The sequence below is a fragment of the Varanus komodoensis genome, unplaced genomic scaffold, assembly GCF_004798865.1.
Source record: "Varanus komodoensis strain SLA01 unplaced genomic scaffold, ASM479886v1 scaffold12, whole genome shotgun sequence".
Taxonomy (NCBI): domain Eukaryota; kingdom Metazoa; phylum Chordata; class Lepidosauria; order Squamata; family Varanidae; genus Varanus; species Varanus komodoensis.
Genome location: NW_025335349.1, coordinates 22,900,704 through 22,914,950, shown reverse-complemented (window position 1 = coordinate 22,914,950; position 14,247 = coordinate 22,900,704). Strand labels below are relative to the sequence as shown.

Genomic DNA, 14,247 nt, shown 5'->3' with positions numbered 1-14,247 from the left:
ACATCTCTGTCATGTCTCCCCTTAATTGCTATTTTTTAAAACTAAAAAACTCCAAACCCCTTTCCTCACAGAGGATTTGCTCTAGCCCCTTGATCATTTCAGCTGCCCTTTCTGCACGTTTTCCAGTTCTGCACTGTGAGGAGGTCTGGGCCAGCATTCTGAATGACTACACTGCCCTGGTCCCCCACACATAAAGCCTGGGCTATTCCATCAGGCGAGTGCTCCTCCTACAGCTCACGTGCTCCTGGCATATAGGAAAAGAAGCGAGACAAATATCACTGCTTTGTGTCCATTGCCACGGCCAAATGGGTAGGGGCCGTTCTGTGAGATGTTTACACACAGTTCAAGTTCGGAAAACTACCTCTTGTTTGCTTCTGACATCACCGTCTCCGGCCTGCCATGCAAAAGGTGAGTGAGCCCATATTTCTCTCCATCCCATGAAAGCGCTTGAACGAATTCTTCCCCTTCCCAAGCCTGATACAATCCTGAGATGACCTGCTGGAGATGGCTAGCACCTGTGCATAGCTATGGCTTTCCTTGCTGAAAGTCCTGGGCCTTCTCATTCCCTGCTCGGTAAATAGGGATACTCTTCCTTCCCATTCAGTGGGAGTTTAAATTGAACCCATGTACCAAGGATGGGAACAATTTGGGTGCTCTGTTATGTAGCCAATCCCTTTTCTCCTTTGCACACTGTGATTTACTTTGGCCCCTGCAAGCAGTATAAAGGACATTGAACCCTTCCTGCCCAAGGACCCACAGGTAGGACTCAATGCAACCTGTGCCCCTGGAGCTCGTCAACTGGTGGGCACTGCTGTGTGTTAGGCACATTTTGGGGAAGGAAGCTGTCCTGGGGCTGCCCCCACTGTCAGGGCATGGGTTCCCTTGCTCTCTGACTGACCTGGGGACCACGAAGGCCAGTAGCTTCAACACTGTGGGCGGTGTAACTACGCTGGGTTTCGGTCTGGAGCGACTCATGGTGCCAAGCCCTATCCCCGGCCACTGCTCAATGGAGCTGTGTTGCCTCAGAAGTATCATAATTATGGTGCTGGTGGTATTACTTCATATGAGAAGGCTGTGGTTGCCATTTTCGTTCTGTCTGCAGTTTTGGAGTGGCCAACACATGGAGGAGCCATGAGGAGGAGTCTGATCGGGTGGAGACGACAGTGGAGCAAGTGGGAGAGGAACTGGTGGGCAGGCAGCGCTTGGGTGGAGGCTGGGAAGCATCACTGCTTTGGAGCCAACAGATGTTCCTCATTGCTTTCTCACGTGACAGACAGCTCAAAAAGTCAGGGCGTAAGGCCAAAGATAGGGTTTAATAATAGTAATCCATTTCAGAAATGTTTGCAAGACAGCCCAGGCTGTTGGTGGCTGTACCATGTGTTGCAGTCTGGCACAGGGAGCGAACTGTGCAGTCAGCCCTTAAGTGCAGCCCAAATGCCAGACCCTGCATTGCTGGAGCTAGGCAACCGTGTCAACCTCAGGTTCTGTTTGTTTCTCATTTGTCCAGTCTTCAATGTCTTCTCTTCCATTTCTGCATCAATTTGCCACTTTAAAGCATCTCCCTGAACTTTAGTGCAGTTTTCCAAATATATCCAGTTTTGCAGAGATTTGCTTAATATGATTGATTGATTGATTGCAATTTTCTTTAGTAAAATAGTGATTTATATTTTCCCCATGTAAATAGTTTATCCATACTTTCCCCTGACATATGCGTGGTTGACTATATATCCGTCCTTAGAGAACTACGTTGCAAGATTCCAAGAACTGAAATACTGCAAAACAATCACATTTTTCTTGGAATATTGATTTGGGGAGTGTGAACTTGGTGCACTTCTTAAGAAAATAAGAACCAAACCAAATTCCCCTTCAGCCTTACCCACCATCCACAGCCCAAGACAGATTCTGTGGAGGACAGTGATTCAGTGGCAAAGAACATGCTTTAGAGGCAGAAGGCTACAAGTTCAAGTATCAATATCTCCAGTTAGAAGTCCTGCCAGGAAGATGTAAATAAATGTAAAGACAAATCAGATCCACACACCTACATTAATTCAATAATCAAAGATCAACAGACAATACACATGCCCAGTTTCAGAGTTACAGCATTTTCCCCCAAACTGGAATCCCTGTTCAGCTGTAAAAACAGAATTTTTATTATTTTTTTTTATTACTGGTTCTAAAGAAATCATGAAGCTATCCTAGGCCAGGGGTTGGGAACCTCTTTCAGCCAAAGGGCTGAATTCAAATTCAGAGAAGCTCCAGGAATCTGAATTCCAGTGGTGGGCAAAAGCGGGTGGAGCCAAAAGGGGGATCAGAGGCAAAAGGGGTGGAGTCAAATGAGCAAAACAATCAGCTTAACACACTTACTGACATTTCAGCCTTTGCAATGGGGACAGATGGACTTGAAAAAGCAGGAAAATGCCCAGCTGAGGAAAGCGGTGTGGCCCGAGGACCGTACTGGGACCCTGGGAAGACGAGATTTGGCCCATGGGCCAGAAGTGCCTCTCAGCCCTCCTAGGCACAACCAGAGTTGGTGCTTCTGAGTCAGGCCAGCTTCAGGCTCAAGCCAAATAAATGGTGAGGCAAAGGGTAAAGTGACCAAAGCATTCCTCTTGCCTATGCTGGACATAAGGCTTGGAGACCTGGACCATGGAGCAGCCTTGGCTAATCTTGGTTGTTCTCCATATTGCTGGACTACAACTCCCATCAGCACTTGCCAGTATGGCTAATGGCTATGGAATGTGGGGTTTGTAGGAGAAAATATCTTGGAGGAAGCTGACTGGGGAAGGCTGCCATAAAGGAAAGATACTCTTGAGACAGTGCCAAAGTCCAACATGCAAAATGATGACTTGTTAATCAGGCAAGGGCAGACTGCCTGGGCAACCAGTGCTCCATCGGTCTTGTAAGCCGCTGCAAATCCAAGCCCTGGGATTCTCCCTACACTTAGACCTTAGAATGAAATGGTTGTTTCTGGATTTAAGATGCTGATGGGTTAGGTAACAACTTTAGGGAGGAGCAGCAGCTGCTTCATGCCAGGGTTGGTTCTTCTAGCTGAGGAAAGGCAAGCACAAATAGCTCTTTTCTCCTCTCCATGGGCCTCAGAAGGCTCCCTCCACTAGAGCAATGCTTAGCCAACCTGCTGCCTTTGCAAACTCTTTCCAGCTGAGAAGCACAACATTAGTTTTCCTAAAACATACCTGTGGGTGAGCAGAGTGAAAAGCTAAAGAACATCATGGCACAAACCATCAAAACAGTTAAGCCCTTGTGTGTCCAGAGCTCCCAAACACAGTTTTTTTCTGGGTGTGGCTTCAGCATGGTCTCCTTTCTAACAACTGCCTGTCAGTGTTTCAGAAAAAGCTCTCTGGGAAGAACATGTCAATGTTTGCCCCTCCAGAGGCACTGGGAGACTGGAGGAGATCTTCCTGGAAACACAAACAAATGCATCGTTCCATGGTGTCATGAGAACAGTTGAACTTCATTTCAGAGTGGGTGTGTGTTTAATATTGTACTGATTTGTACCACTACACACACGCACAGAGAGAGAGAGAGAGAGAGAGAGAGAGAGAGAGCGCCACTCTGATTTTTCCTAATTGTTTAGAATAACTAATAAACATCAAGCTGTCCAAGTTACAACCCCCATGGGAGTTGGCTGATCAGGCCAAATGCACCATATAGCCAAATCTGCAGTGTTTATAGTCCTTTCCCTACTGACACACCCCTAATGAGCCACAAAGCAAACACCGCACCAATCCATCCAGGGTCAGACCTCACCAGAACAGCACAATGACTTCAGCCCACAAGACTGAGTCTTGTTTATGGTTTCATTAAGGTTCTAGGCTTGCTCTTGAATTACCTATCTACATTGGGTGAAACATACATCAAGTAATTAGGAAACAGGGGCCAATTAAACATCGACAGGAGCAAGCCTTTAATTAGACCAGATTGCCTCTGACTCACGGTTCTGTGAACTTGGGGTTTTATGCTGACATGTGCATTTCCAGCAGTGAAGTGCGGCATGAGGACTTAAGGGAGACATTTGGACAGCAGTGGGGAAGCAGCTGGGCAAGGGAAAAGGAAGAATCGGGCTGGACGTCTCACTTTCCCCCTTGTCTTACAGCTCGTTCAACACAAGGCAGGATTCATTCATTCCGTCTCCTTAGGGGCTGCAAGACCTCCGTTGTCTTTGTGAAACGGACAGCAGAAATAATTTTGAGCAAGCAGGCAAAAGAAGCTTGAGAGCCAAAACGGCTCATGTTCTTCTTCAGCTAAACCAGTCACACGAGGTATTGCTCACAAGAAACCCCAAAGGGCTGTTCTCAAAGGCCCTGGGAGGGGCCCCGGGTGCTCCCCATTGGAAGTACCACCAGTGTGTCTTCTATCATTCCAGTCTGAAGATACAGAGCATGAGAACAGCTGCCCATCCACGAAGAGACTCTGGGAAGGCAGACAAGCCACCTGGGCACAGCCTTCCACACTGGGGTGAGTTTCACTGCATTTCTGTATAAATTATAACACTTGTTTGTCTCATACACCATCTTTGTCCTCTTTTCGGTGACACATTACCACAAATGGCCATCCTGCTAGACAAAAGCTTCGTCCCCACAAACCTATCCTGCAAAGGCCACCCCCAGAAAATGTTGGAGCCCAGCATGGCCCATAACTAAAAACAGGGATTATATTATTATTATTATTATTATTATTTCGATTTATATCCTGCCTTTTTCCTACAAAGGGCTCAAGGCAGCTTACATCTCCTCCTCCATCTTATCCCCACAACAACCCTGCGAGGTAGGTTGGGCTGAGAGTCTGTGACTGGCCCAAAGTCACCCAGTTGGCTCCATGGCTGAGCGGGGACTAGAACCTGGATCCTCTGAGTCCCAGTCCCACGCTCCCATAGTTGAAGCTCTCTGGGTGGCTGACAAACATCTATAAAGCCAAGGCAATAAAATGCAATAAAAATACCGTAACATTTGTTGAAGAACTTTAAAGAACATAAAACAGCTAAAATATAGCATGAAGAATGGCCATTTTAAAACACACATACACACTTGGGATGGATAATCTCTTCAATCCAAGTATATATTTAATGACTCAGCAAAAAGGAAAAGATGACAAGGTTGGTGCTAGGTTGTTCTTTAGATGGGGGGCCACCACAGAGAAAGCCCTCCTCGTCGCCACCCTCCAAGCTTCCCTTCTAGTTGGCACTTGGAAGAAGGCCTCAGGTGCGGTGCCTGGGTATATTGTGCTTGGGAAAGGCACTCCCACAGGTATTGCGGTCCCAAGTCACATGTGGCTTCATAGGCTAAAGTCAGCACATTGAATTGGACCTACTTGCCTGCCCCTGGAGGAGCAGGTTGAGCAGGCCCCTGGAAGAGCAGGAACAAGGATGTTCTCCTCACCCCATCTTTGTCCCCTGAGGCTCAGGTGGCCTCTGTGGCTTGAAGTGCCTTCTACCAACTTCAGCTGGTGGCTTAGTGATGCCCGCATCTGGGCAGGGATAACCTGGTTTCAGTAATGTACACTCTGGTAATCTCTAAATTAGATTACTGCAATGCAATGTATGTGGGGCTGCCCTTGAAGACTGTTCAGAACCTGCAGTAGGTCCAAACACATTGAACCAGTTCTGGTTCACTTGCATGGGCTGCCTGCATGCTTCCAGGCCCAGTTCAAGGTGCTGGTTTTAACCCATAAAGCCCTGTGAGGCTTGGGACAACAATACTGGTGAGAGCTGTAGGCCAGTGATGTCTGGCAGGCCACATGTTGCTAAAAATGTAAAAGAGGGTAAGAACAGCCAGAGCAGTGGAAGCTTAGCTCAGGGACCATAAATAAAGAGGCTACTGAAATGGAATATGCACTTTTGCAGTTCTGGCACTCATTGGTTATGGTAATGCCAAAAGCTATAATGGTTGACCACAGACCCGTAAGCTGTATTAACTGAGGGCAGCAAAGAAGTTGGCATTAAGTGCATTTGCTATTTTTCCTCCATTGAATTTTCTTCTCCAGAGCCTTTGAGTTGTGGGAACAGCTGTTCCCACAACTCTGTTTCGTGGAGATGTGCTGTGAGACAAAACAAAACAAACAAAAACCATCAACAAGTTGCTGTGTACGGGAAGATGGGGGCAGAACATATGGGGTGGTAGGTTGTAGTTTGCTGGCAACTGAGGTGGAGCTGTGACTATGCTGCAACGCAAAAGTAGTGAGCATTGATCTGAGCAAGAGATATACTACTGCACCGTACGGAGCCCCGCGTCTCAATTCTGAGGATGTGGGGCTCTGGCAGCCTGTAATTTGCCTAGCAGTGAAGAAAAAGATCTCTGCCTTAACATGCCGGGGAGCAGAGCTGAAGACAAAAGGGGCGGCTCTGGAGGCAAAGGGGCAGGGCCCCCAGTGCCAGCCTATTTTAGCTTCAAGCGCTTCCTGCCATAGCTAAGCCATAGGAGAGGTATTTAGACCTTTTAAAATGAGGATGGAAAATGCAGTGACTCCAGAAAGTCTTCAAATGATTGATGGACAGAATAAGATGGTGGGGCAAAAGAAAGGCATTGTAAGGAACAACGGGGGCCAGATTTGAGTTTCTGCATCTCTGGTCTATACTTCTATTCAGAGCATGCAGAGTCTTTCTACACAAGGTATTCAGTATGCGTTGGTGATTCCTCACTCGCGGTCCTTTGTAGGTGCTTTGCACAACACTGCCAACTTCCAGGTCTTGCTGTTTGCAGCTCTTTCTAAAGGGTTCTAGATGGAAGAAAGTATGTTATTATCTGTAAATGGCAGCATGAAACATTCCTGTGCTTGTGCTATACCCTATACCACATTGCCACCTAGTGCTTTTGCAACGGAACTCACAGAAAGGAAGGAAAAGAACTCCCCCAAAAGAAAGAGCATCATTTGTAAAGGAGCCAGTGTTAATCCTGAAAACCAGAAGCAGACACCCAAGTGTGCGTGTGAGTGTGCATGGATTTTTACTGTAAAAATCTCACCTACTAGAACCTGTAATCTGCCATCTGCTCCTCTCCTAACTGCAACAAGGTTTGTAATGGGGTGGCCAAAAGAAGTGGTGCCTGGCTTAGATGTTATCTGTGGGGACCACAGCACACTGGGATAACCCTAACCCTCTAGTTGGTGTTGTGCTAGAGCAGAACACAAGCAGTGAATGTCTTGTTTTCTTATGCTTTCAGAAATAATACTTCATTTCCCTGTTAAAATGGAAAGTGATCTAAAGCACAGAAGCAAAACCTGGAGGGCCATGAAGTCATTTAAAGAACAAGTAAGTGACTGGAAGTAAACAATGGAGAGCGCACGATAAATGCCTTGCCTAAAGAGGTGGAGGGTGGGTGGAACAATGGGAGGGACAGGCCTTCCCATTCCATCATCCGTGTTTGTCCCCGTTCCACCTTCAACACATTCTTCTGTTGGGTAAGGATAGGTTTAAAAATGCTTGTGGATCCACATCTTTTTGACCCTTACTCTGCTCACTTTCCTTATTCCACAAGGTTGAAAAATGGACATCAGAAGGCATCAAGGAGCTTTCCATGGTGTCTGGGAAGGAAGAGGGAGAAATCTCCACTCAGATTCTTCCCCATCCCAAAGATGTAGCAGTAGCTATGGCCGGTGGTAGAGGGGGTGAAATTCACACCATCCTGTGTTCCCTGGAACACCCTATGGTGCTAGTAAGATTGCTCCCTAAATGCTAAATATTAATAGAAATAATTCATAATAATGACAGTTTCACGCTTCTTTCTGAACAGCTGGAGGATATGGAATTGGGTAGTCTCTATGCTCCTCTACTACTGTGGAGTGGAACGAAAGCTTGGACAGGGTCCCTTTTTGTGTGAAAACCCTAAGGATGGGCGAGAAATTGTTTGGTTTGGAACAAGCCTAATTTGCACTTTCTGAACTCACACAGGAACCAGAACCCAATTATCCTTGGGTATTCACACTCTTCCAAACGTTGCGTTGCAGCAGTCGGATGAGAAATCTCATGCAAAAAGCATGCAATGGGGAAAATTACTTACAGAAATGCATGCATTAAGAAACAAAAATGTATATAATGGGACAATGCATACAAGGGGACTCTGAATGTTCATGCCTATGAAACATGTCCATAAAAAGTCACCAAATGGTGAGGCGGCACACTTTTGTCTGAAAAGAGTGAAAGCATTATAGAAAGCAAAACAGATCTGCTTGTCGCTGGGAATCCTGTATGGAGGTCAGTAAGCAAGAAGTCTTCTTTCTTAAAAGGAAAGTAGTGTGTTTTCTCACCTACATGGGTCCTACAAAGTTCAGGATTAGCAAGACTCATGCATGGCCACTGCCCACCAGATGAACCATTAGCTAACAGAGAAAGCTTGCTGGCTAAAATTCCCCCTTGAAACCCCTGCTTGTCATAGTTTCTTTCTCTGTTGTCCAGGGACACAATAACTCTCTTGCTGACACTGCTTCGGCAGCTGCAGGGAAGCTTCTTTCAGCCCCAGGACAATCCGAAAACATTTTCTTTTTTACAGGATCTGTTCTTTGGCATTCATGGATTTATCATAACAACAGAAGCAATGCACACCTTTGGCTCCTTGAAACCTCTCCTGTTTCTCAGCAGCATGAATTTGGTTGTGTCATTACATACCTAATGCTATATAAGATGTCTGCATTCACTTCCGATTTCCCAGCTGGTTCTGGGAAGGGTGGTGTTGCCTCACATTTCTTAACACGCCATCTAAAACCTGCCCCATGGTTGCAGTCCACTCACATCTGTGTACCATGGGACATTGGCTGGTTGCCCTCATGTTTGCTTCAGGAATTGATGAGGTTCCACAGCAGGACATTTTAGCAGATTTATGGGGTTATGACTCGTTCAAAGAATATAGGCTGAAATGTCTCTCAAGACAGTTTTAAGTTGACAGTGATTAGTCATGCATCCAGAGGAGACGGTATTCATCATCTGATTCTGCTAACGGCTGGGATGTTCTGAAAATGTTTAGATTTTGGCTCTGTTGGCATTAAGGAAAATGGAGAAAGAGAACACAGTAATGGCATCATTAAGCAGCAAAGCCTGCCCTGGGTCGGGGGGTGACAAGATGCCAATGAGGCAATTCAGGCAGGATTCATACAAGGAACCTTCAGAGGTCTGGTCAGAAGTCTTCACAACTGTACAACCAGACAGCCCATCCCATTCCTAGGCACCCAAGAGCTGCTTTTACAAGATGCCTACCTCACTTCCTGAAGACCTACAGGTACAAGTGCCTCCGGGGTCCCATTTACCTCACATAGAGGCCAATGTGGAGGGTTGACAAGAATTTCGTACAAGAATTTTGTTTTGGTTTGTTCAACTTCCCAACTAATTTGTTTATTATACTTTTACCCCACCTTTCTCCCATTGTGGAAAATGGCATGAGGTTCCCCTTCTAAGCTCAGGCCAGCCTCAGATTTGCTTAGCTTCAACATGGTGGATGCCCTACATGCCTTCAGACCACACCTTCTTGGCACTTCTGAACATAACTGCAATTTGGAGCTGATGCTCAATCGGCTCACAGTTGCATTTACAAAAGACATTCATTGTACAAATGGAAACTTGAGAAATGTGCACTGAGGAAAGAAATGCATCTTCATACTTCAGCTGCTGGAAGGAAATATGCATCTGGATGCACTTTTTAAAAGACATCCCGAAATGCACATGACAAGAGCAACAAAGGCTCACATTTAGAAATGGGAACAAGGCAGTGCAAGCCTTAAGGTGGAATTCAGAGTACCACGATGAGCTCAAGCCTAACCAATTCTCTCATTCCTAGTTGAAGGCAGCCTCGAACCAGGAAACTCACACGCAGGAGAACGGATATCTGAGCAAAGAAACAGGAAAAAACAAAGGCACACTGGAGTGGTGAGCTCCAAAAAACCTTGTTGCTGCTTCCTGCCCTCAGTCCTTGAAATGTTTCCCTGAGTTTTAGTTCTTGGCATTCTCATTTATGCCATCAATCTAAAAACCTTTAGCAATAGCAATCAGAGGCAGTGGAGGGATGGAGAGTACATCAGACTCCTCGGCTTCCTGAGCACAGCCCTTGCATTTAACTTCTTTTAGAAAGTCAAGGGTTTGAGTCCCAGGAGAGTCACTTTTGCCATTCCTGCAGAAGAGCAATGTTCTCTGTTACTGTGGTAATGGTAATAACCAGAACAAAACACCAGAATGAAATACAAACCAAATCAGATGTGGCATGGCCAGAAGTCCCATGACACTGGTTTGAGGGAAAACACTTCTGTACAGAACAGCACAAAATAATGTGGGAAGCATCAGATGTCCCACTAGCCCTGAGCAGTTAACCCACTTTTGTACCCATGGATGTCTCTGGACTGCCATTCTGACTGCCATTCCAAGCCTTGTTGAAGGAAATATTATTGTAAATTATTTGCCAGGTTTCCCACAGGGGCCAGTGGCGCAATGGATAACGCGTCTGACTACGGATCAGAAGACTGCAGGTTCGACTCCTGCCTGGCTCGGCTCTCCCTTTTGGGAATGGGGTGTGGCTCTAGGGAACTTCCAGAACACCAAAGAAGTCTGTTTGAGCAAGTAGTCACTGTGATCAAATGGAAAGGGCGTCTTGGATTCCTAGATAGCCTCAGCATGGCTTCTGGATCAGCTATTCAAAGACTGGGCTTCCGAGTCTCACCAGATCTGCTTTTTCACCACTCTTTCACTTCCAGCTCCTTTCCTCCCTTGACCAGAGGTCCATTGTCAAACAAGCCAACGAAGGGGCCAGTGGCGCAATGGATAACGCGTCTGACTACGGATCAGAAGACTGCAGGTTCGACTCCTGCCTGGCTCAGTACTTTTTACATGGTGACAAGCCTCTGGGGATAATTGTTTCCACACATATGCACACATCCGTCACTACCCCACCACCACCTCAGCAAAGCTTCTTTGTAGTGTTTCTAGGGTTGCGTCAGGAATCCAAGAGGGAATGAAAATCCACTGGAGTTTGGCAATTTAGCCCCATGGATTCTGTTCCATCCAACTGTCACCAGCACTGACTCCATCTGATGGAAGTGGAATCATCATGGAGACTTCTGGGTTGTACTTTTAGTATCTAACAGGGTTGAGAGCTTGTACAAAATTCATGCCACCACACCAAAATTGGTATACGTTTGCACACATTGTGGAGCAGCAGCCCAAACTTTGCACAAATCTGAAAATAAGTGTCAGAAAAGACAAGTTGTTCCGCATGGAGTATATGCCTATTCAGTGAGGAAAAGAAAGATGCTTCCATGCTTCTTATGTTAAATGCCACCACATGCACAAGCATGACAGCTGAAGTCTAACAAGTCAGGATTGATTTGCACAATTTATTCAACTTCAAATTTATTCAGTTTGCCCAAATTGCACTAGGGATATGCTAGTGTGCTAATTTCTCAGCTACATATTTGTACAATATTTTGAGCAACTTCTCCCCACCCACAAGTCAACCTACTTTTGACCATTAGGTCAGGGTCATTCTCAGCACCGCTTCATTCATGCTGGAAGGGGGATCTGGACTATTTGCTAAGTGGCTGCAAGGGCCAGTGGTGCATAATGCATCTGACTATAGATAAAAGATGGCAGATTCAATTCCTGCCTGGTTCACCTCTTTCTTTTGGCATGAGGGAGAGCCAGTGGGGAAGGATGAGTCCCTTGGCTCACCCATTCCAGTAGAATGCCAACATGGATTTCTCAAGAATAAGTCCTGCCTGACTAATCTAATTTCATATTTTGATTGGGTAACCTCAAGTGTGGGAATGCTGTGGACATAATCTATCTTGACTTCAACCAAGCTTTTGACCAAGTGCCCCATGATATCCTGATTAGCAATCTAGCTAAATGTGGGCTAGATGGAACAACTGTCAGGTGGATCCCCAGTTGGCTAAAGAACTGGACTCAAAGAGTGTCACTGGGAAGTAGCAAGAGGGGTACCATAGGGTTCAGTCCCGGGCCCAGTGCTCTTCAACATTTTTTAGAATGTTTTGGATGAGGCAGTGCAGGAAGCAATTATCAAATTTGCAGATGACACAGAACTGGGAGGGAAAACTAGTACTATGGAAGGCAGAAAGAAGATTCAAGGTGACCTTGATAGCTTGGAGTACTGAGCTGAAAACAGCCCAGTGGACTGTGGGAATGCTGTGAACATAATCTATCTTTACTTCAGCCAAGCTTTTGACAAAGAGCCCCATGATATCCTGATTAGCAAACTAGCTAAAAGTGGGTTAGAAGGAAGAACTCTCAGGTGCATCCACAGCTGGCTACAGAAACAGGCTCAGATAGGGCTTCTTAATGGCACCTTCTCAAATTGGGGCGAAAAAACCAGTGGGGTACCACAGGGTTCATTCCTGAGTAGGAATGTGGAGAAATCCTTATTGGGGCTTAGAATCTGTTGGATTCCCTGGGCTCAGCTGTCCAGATTTTGGTCCACTTTGTTGTGGCCCTCAGTCTGAGTTCCTGGAAAGTTCACCCAGCATTGTTGGGGCGTTTCCCAGGAATCAAGCCACGCGTGACGGCTTCACAAGCAGTCCCCCTCTTCCATGCCATGTGCAGCAACCTTTGTTTATGCTGCCGCACTTGACAGAGAACAAGGTTGTCCGTTGTGCAACCTGTGTTCCCAAGCCTTCAGGGATTTCCTCTTAGCTTGGCTTACTTTCCAAGACTGGGCTGAGCACCAAAGGAAGTCTGCAAATTAATTCCAGTGAGTTTCAGCCAAACCTAGTCTTGGGTCCAGTGCTCTTAAACATTGTATTAATGATTTTGTATGATTTTGTATTTTTTGTGCGAAAAAGGCTTCTCAGATTTGCAGAGAACACAAAATTGGGTGGCATAGCAAACACCCTGAAAAACAGAAACAAAATTCAAAGTGATTTTGTTAGGGTGGAGCACTGGGCTGAAACCAAGTGAATGGAATTTAGCAGGGACAAATACCAGGTTCTGCACCTAGGAAAAAGAAACCAAATGCCTAGTTATGAAATGGGGGCTACTGGGCTCAGCAATATTAAAAATGATGGCTGCATTAATGGAAGTATCACTAAGTAAATCATGTGAAGTACTGGTTCCCTTCAACTCAGGACTGGTTGAGCTCCATCTGGAGTACCGCATACAATTCTAGGCACCACAATTGAAGAAAGATACAGAGAAGCTACAAAGGGTTCAGGGGTGAGCAACGAGGATGGTCTGGGGAATGAAAACAAAGCCTTATGAGGAGACATTGAGATAACTGGGCAGATTTAGCCTTGAGAAGGGAGGAGATATGATATCGCTTCTAAAGTACTTCAAAGATTGTCACACAAAGGAGGGCCAGGATCTCATCTTGCTCATCCCAGAGTGCAGGACATGGAATAATGGGTTCATGTTACAGGAAGCCGGATTTTGGCTGAACATCAGGAAGAACTTCCTGACTGTTAGAGCAATATGACAATGGAACCAATTACCATGGGAGGCTGTGGGCTGCCCTTCACTGCAGGCATTCAAGATGCAGCTGGACAGCCATCTGTTAGGAATGCTTTAATTTACAGTCGTGCATTGAGCAGGGAGTTGTCTCTGATGGCTTTATTGGGCCCTTCTAATGATTTTCTAAGCATTTATTTACCTATATGTTGGATCTGAAAATCCTACTGGTAGCCCTGGCACTCACTGCCTTGGTCTTCACTTGTTTGTTTGTTTGTTTCTGCTTTCTTCCCATACTGCGGAGTAGCTGAAGCTGTCTGGGCAGTTCACTGCAATTCAGAAGACAAGTGCAATAGATGTATTATGAAGCTCTGTGCCTCCTTCCTGCCTATGCAGAGGAAGGGATGGACCTGGGAGTGGACTACTGCTTCAGAGAGCCTGAAATAGAGGCAAGCAAACAACTCTCTGCATCTCAAATAACCACTCCTAGTTTAATTGCTCAAGCACACTCTCTGTGCTCTAGGAAGAGTCTGGACCAGTAAATCATTGCTCAGAACATTGCTTGCCCTGCTCTTAAATGGCTTCTGATTTGATGCCAGAAAATCTCAGAAAGTCCAGACAATAGGACTGTAGAGACAGAGTAATGTGTTACTCTACATATTCTCAAGCATGAGCTACAATTTAGCAATTTCCTCAGAGAAATGGTTGCTGCTTTGGCTAGCGACAGGGGTGGGGGGACTTTGCAAAGTTTATCATGTTTCCCCCATCCTTGGGTCCTCTCTGGAGTTTCAACTCTTCAACTCTAGACTGTCTGAGCAATGCATGAGTAGCAGTAATAGGCCCTAGTATGGAGAAAAGCA

At 45.9% G+C, this 14,247-nt stretch overlaps 2 non-coding genes across 2 annotated transcripts; both read left to right on the top strand.

The window, feature by feature from the left end:
- Positions 1 to 10,409: 10,409 nt before the first annotated feature.
- On the top strand, positions 10,410 to 10,482 carry TRNAR-ACG. The gene has a single exon. It is a non-coding gene; the product is annotated as a tRNA-Arg (tRNA).
- Positions 10,483 to 10,735: 253 nt separating this feature from the next.
- On the top strand, positions 10,736 to 10,808 carry TRNAR-ACG. The gene has a single exon. It is a non-coding gene; the product is annotated as a tRNA-Arg (tRNA).
- Positions 10,809 to 14,247: the final 3,439 nt, after the last annotated feature.